The sequence below is a fragment of the Pristiophorus japonicus genome, chromosome 4, assembly GCF_044704955.1.
Source record: "Pristiophorus japonicus isolate sPriJap1 chromosome 4, sPriJap1.hap1, whole genome shotgun sequence".
In the NCBI taxonomy this organism is placed as follows: domain Eukaryota; kingdom Metazoa; phylum Chordata; class Chondrichthyes; family Pristiophoridae; genus Pristiophorus; species Pristiophorus japonicus.
In genome coordinates this window covers 67850240-67856248 of record NC_091980.1, presented here as the reverse complement: position 1 = coordinate 67856248, position 6009 = coordinate 67850240, and the positions used below count along the sequence as shown (strand labels likewise).

Below are 6009 nucleotides of genomic sequence, written 5' to 3'. Positions count from 1 at the left end.
GCTGACGATGACAGGAAACGCAGCATTTGCCTGCTGCGGTTGAATTGAATGTCTTGGAAGAAGTTGAACGTGGTAGTTTCCGTAGTGTAGTGGTTATCACGTTCGCCTAACACGCGAAAGGTCCCCGGTTCGAAACCGGGCGGAAACATAGCTTTTTGAGGGAGCACAATTTTAATTCAATGATTTGTACTGTTCTGCATTTTACATAAATTTTAATAGGGAGCATTTAAAATATGATTATGTAAAATGGCGAAATAAATCACACGGAGAGTCCACCTGCAGTTTATGGAAGCCTTAATAATCAAATAACCACAAAGTCGCGTACCAGGCCAAAGGTCGCATAAATACAGTATTTATAAAAACCTATTGAATGAGCGATGGGGAGGGGGCAGAGAAACAATGAATACAAATATCAGCACTCTCTAAGTATTTACTGTTCTTTTCCTGAATGCTTTTCAATAATTGTGACATTATGGTTGCCGTCAAGTTTTTTGTAAATTTATAACATTTAATTTATGCCGAAAGCGGTCAATTTAGAGCATCAATAAACTCAAACCAATAAAAACGTCTAAATGTAATCTGGTTCTGAATATGACAAAATGATTATCGGCAAGGGTTTGGCCATGATAGTTTCCGTAGTGTAGTGGTTATCACGTTCGCCTCACACGCGAAAGGTCCCCGGTTCGAAACCGGGCGGAAACATTTTATTCTTTATTGCAATAATAAGATTTTACAATTAAGATTCTTCAAAATGTTTCCCTTTATTCTTATATATAATGAACAATGATATATAAATTTAAGACATTACATTATCAGTCAGATACCATTTATTCATCCTCTAAACCACCGAAAAATAAAGAGGGGGGGAGGTGAGCCTTGGAGTAATCTTATTGGCAATTCAGTTGTCATATGACCATTCTGCTTGTGACGGGCTCTATTAATCTTATTGGCTCCCAGAAAGCATGTGACACGCCTGATTACTCTTGACCAATGAGAGCGAAGAGAGCCAGGTCGGTGATTTGTTGTCGTAATTGATTGTCCGTTCCCCGCCTTGAATGCTCTCAGTGACCTAGACTGTAGATTCTGCAGCTGGCTTATTTCAGGCTGCATTTGTTCGCAGCCTCGTAGTCCAATTTCTGGCGCCACAAACCTCAATTTATATTTTCCAATCCCAGCTCCACGCTATAACATCAAGTCACAAACCTAATTATCAGCACCAAGCCAAAGGAATCTGATCCATACAATTCTGCAGCAATTTCAAGTATTTATTATGCTTAAAAAATAAAAAAGCAAAGAACTATACAAATTGGAGATCTAAAATAGATTTAAAAATGCTAGGATGCTACCATCAAAATTCTACCCATATATCTGTAATCACAGTGTACCGAAAACCAGTTTACAGCATTAGAATAAATGCATCAACCTGGGTTGTGGTAACAATGAATTACATAAGAACATAAGAAATAGGAGCAGGAGCAGACATTCAGCCCCTCGAGCCTGCTCTGCCATTCAATAAGATCATGACTGATCTGATCTTGGCCTCAACTCCACTTTCCTGCCTGTTCCCCATACCCTTGTCTCTCCTATAGTTCAAGAATCTGTCTATTTCAGCCTTGAATATATTCAATAACTCAGCTCCCACAGTTCTCTGGTGCAGAGAATTCCAAAGATTCACGACCCTCAGAGAAGAAATTCCTCCTTATCTCCATGAAATGGGTGACCCCTTATTCTGAAACTATGCCCCCCTACTTGTGGATTCCCCCACGAGGAGAGACATCCTCTCAGCATCTACCCTGTCAAACCCCCTCAGAATCTTATATGTTGCAATAAGATCACCTCTTATTCATCTAAATTCCAATGAGTACAGGCCCAATCTGCTCAACCTTTCCTCATAAGACAGCCCGTTCATCCCAGGAACCAACCTAGTGAACCTTCTCTAAACTGCCTCCAATGCAAGTATATCCCTCCTTAAATAAGGAGACCAAAACTGTACGCAGTGCTCTAGGCGTGGTCTCGCCTACAGTTGTAGCAATATAGAAACATAGAAAATAGGTGCAGGAGTAGGCCATCCGGCCCTTCAAGCCGTACCACCATTCAATAAGATCATGGCTGATCATTCCTTCAGTACCCCGTTCCTGCTTTCTCTCCATACCCCTTGATCCCTTTAGCCACAAGGGCCATATCTAACTCCCTCTTGAATATATTCAATGAACTGGCATCAACAACTCTCTGCGGTAGGGAATTCCATAGGTTAACAACTCTCTGAGTGAAGAAGTTCCTCCTCATCTCAGTTCTAAATGGCTTACCCCTTATCCTAAGACTATGTCCCCTGGCTCTGGACTTCCCCAACATCGGGAACATTCTTCCTGCATCTAACCTGTCCAGTCCCGTCAGAATTTTATATGTTTCTATGAGATCCCCTTTCATCCTTCTAAACTCCAGTGAATATAGGCCCAGTCGATCCAGTCTCTCCTCATATGTCAGTCCTGCCATCCCAGGAATCAGTCAGGTGAACCTTCGCTGCACTCCCTCAATAGCAAGAACGTCCTTCCTCAGATTAGGAGACCAAAACTGAACACAATATTCCAGGTGGGGCCTCACCAAGGCCCTGTACAACTGCAATAAGACTTCCCTGCTCCTATACACAAATCCCCTTGCTCTGAAGGCCAACATACCATTTGCCTTCTTCACCGCCTGCTATATCTGCATGCCAACCTTCAACGACTGATGAACCATGATACCCAGGTACCCTGTACAGTTGTAGCAAGACTTCCCTACTTTTATACTCCATCCCCCTTGCAATAAAGGCCAACATTCCATTTGCCTTATTAATTACTTGCTTACCTGTATGCTAACTGTTTGTGTTTCATGCATGAGAACACCCAGATCCCTCTGTACTGCAGCATTCTGTAGTCTCTCTCCATTTAAATATTTTGTTTTTCTAATCTTCCTACCAAAAAGTGGATAACCTCACATTTTCCCACATTATACACCATCTGCCAAATTTTTGCCCACTCACTTAACCTATGTATATCCCTTTGCAGATTATTTTGTGTCCTCCTCATAACTTGCTTTTCCACCTATCTTTGTATCATCAGCAAATTTGGCCACAATACACTCGGTCCCTTCATCCAAGTCATTAATATAGATTGTAAATGGTTGAGGCCCCTACACTGATCCTTGTGGCCCCCTACTTGTTACAGTTTGCCAACCTAAAAATGACCCATTTATCCCAATTCTCTGTATTCTATTAGTTAGCCAATCCTCTATCAATGCTAATATATTATCCCCAACCCTGTGAGCTATTACCTTTTATGTAGCACCTTATGAAATGCCTTTTGGAAATCCAAATACACTACATCCACTGGTTCTCCTTTATCCATCCTGCTCGTTACATCCTCAAAGAACCTAATAAATTTGTCAAACTCGATTCCCTCTATCAAATCTCTCAATTTTCTCTGCTTCAAGGAGAACAACCTCAGCTTCTCCAGTCTATCCTGAAGTCCCTCATCCTTGGAATCACTCGTAAATCTTTTCTGCACACTCTCTAAAGTGCAGAACTGGACACAATACTACAGTTGAGACCGAATCAGTGTTTTATACAGGTTCATCATAATATCCACGCTTTTGTACTCTATACCTCTATTCATGAAACTTTTTAAATTGCTTTCTTAACCTATCCTGCCACCTTCAATGATTTGTGCATATATATTCCTAGGTCTCTCAGTTCATGCACCCCCTTTAGGATTGTACCCATTAGTTTATATTTCCTCTCCTCATTCTTTCTACCAAAACGTATCACCTCGCACTTCTCTGCACTAAATTTCATCTGCCATATGTCCGCCCATTCCACCAGCCTATGTCCTAGGTCCTCCAAATGAGAGTTAATTTTGTCCCTGATTATTGTTTCTAAAAGCTTTTTCACTACCGAGGTTAAACTAGCCGGCCTATAGTTGCTGGATTTTTCTTTACACCCTTTTTTGAACAAGGGTGTAACATTTGCAATTTTCCAGTCCTCTGGCATCACCCCCATTTCTAAGGAGGATTGGAATATTATGGCCAGTACCTTCGCAATTTCTTCCTTCACTTCCGCTCAGTGTCCTAGGATGCATTCCATCCGGTCCTGGTGACTTATCTACTTTAAATATAGCCAGCCTTTCTAGTACCTCGTCTTTCATCAATTTTTATCTCATCCAGTATCTCCTCTACCTCCTCCTTCACTATGTCTATAGCAGCATCTTCTTCCTTGGTAAAGACAGATGCAAAGTAATCATTTAGTACCTCAGCCATACCTTCTGCCTCCATGCGTAGGTCTCCTTTTTGGTTCCTAATTGGCACCAACTCCTCTTACTACCGATTTACTATTTATATGCATATAGAAGACTTTTGGATTACCTTTTATGTTAGCTGCCATTCTATTCTTACACCCTCTCTTTGCCCTTCTTATTTTCTTTTTCACATCTCCTCTGAACTTTCTATATTTAGCCTGATTCTCAGATTTATTCTTGACCCAACATCTGTCATACATGCTCTTTTTCTGCTTGATCTCTATCTCTTTTGTCATCCAGGGAGCTCTGCCTTTAGATGCCTTACCTTTCCCCCTCGTGGGAATGTACCTTGACTGAACCTGAACTATTTCCTCTTTAAAGTCAGCTCATTGTTCCACTACAGTTTTGTCTGCCAATCTTGGATTCCAATTTACCCGGGTCAGATCCGTTCTCTTCCCACTGAAATTGGCCTTCCTCCAATTACGCATTTTTTACTCTAGATTGCTCCTTGTCCTTTGCCATAGCTAATCTAACCCTTATGATACTATGATCACTGTTCACTAAATGTTCACCTATTGACACTTGCTCCACTTGACCGACCTCATTCCCCAGAACCAGATCCAGCAATGTCTCCTTCCTCATTGGGCTGGAAATATATTGATCAAGAAAGTTCCCTCTGTGCCCCTTACACTATTAGTATACGAGTCTATATTAGGATAGTTGAAGTCCCCCATTATTACTACTCTATAGTTCTTGGCTTTGGTGTTCCCAGTGTTTTAACACCTTCACTGCCTGTATGTTGTCAGACTGCTTATCCAACATACACTGAATATTCTGAAGAGTCAGGAGGGTGAAAGAAGTCCTGCAGGAGTACCAGAGGAGAACATGGGGGAGAGAGGGGGACAATTAATAGATATAAATAATAAAAATAAATGGTTTTGAAAGAATTACTGGGATTTAAAAGTAGATAAATTACCAGGTCCAGATCATCTCTACTCCATAATAAAGGAAGGTTAGTGAACATTTGAACAAATACTTTGGTTGTGTCTTCACTAAGGAAGTCATGAATAACCTCCCGAAAATACTAGGGGACCGAGGGTCTAGCGAGAAGGGAGAACTGAGGGAAATCCTTATTAGTCAGGAAATGGTGTTCGGGAAATTGAAGGGACTGAAGGCCCCTTCAGAATAGCAGCGCATTTGGAAAGCAGTGACAAGATCGGTTCAAGTCAGCATGGATTTATGAAAGGAAAATCATGCTTGACAAATCTTCTAGAATTTTTTGAGGATGTAGATAAGGGAGAACCAGTGGATGTGGTGTATTTGGACTTTCAAAAGGCTTTTGACAAGGTCCCACACAAAAGAGATTAGTGTGCAAAATTAAGGCACATGGTATTGGGGGTAATGTATTGACGTGGATAGAGAACTGGTTGGCAGACAGGAAGCAAAGAGTGGGAATAAACGGGTCCTTTTCAAAATGGCAGGCAGTGACTAGTGGGGTGCCGCAGGGTTCAGTACTGGGACCCCAGCTATTTACAATATACATTAATGATTTAGACGAAGGAATTGAATGTAATATCCCCAAGTTTGCAGATGGCACTAAGCTGGGTGGCAGTGCGAGCTGCAAGGAGGATGCTAGGAGGCTGCAGAGTGGCTTGGACAAGTTAGGTGAATGGGCAAAGGCTTGGCAGATGCAGTATAATGTGGAAAAATGTGAGGTTATCCACTATGGTGGCAAAAACAG

General features: G+C 41.5%; 2 non-coding genes across 2 annotated transcripts; both read left to right on the top strand.

The window, feature by feature from the left end:
• The first annotated feature begins 75 nt into the window (after window positions 1-75).
• Window positions 76-148, top strand: trnav-aac (transfer RNA valine (anticodon AAC)). The gene has a single exon. It is a non-coding gene; the product is annotated as a tRNA-Val (tRNA).
• A 481-nt stretch (window positions 149-629) lies between these two features.
• On the top strand, window positions 630-702 carry trnav-cac (transfer RNA valine (anticodon CAC)). The gene has a single exon. It is a non-coding gene; the product is annotated as a tRNA-Val (tRNA).
• Window positions 703-6009: the final 5307 nt, after the last annotated feature.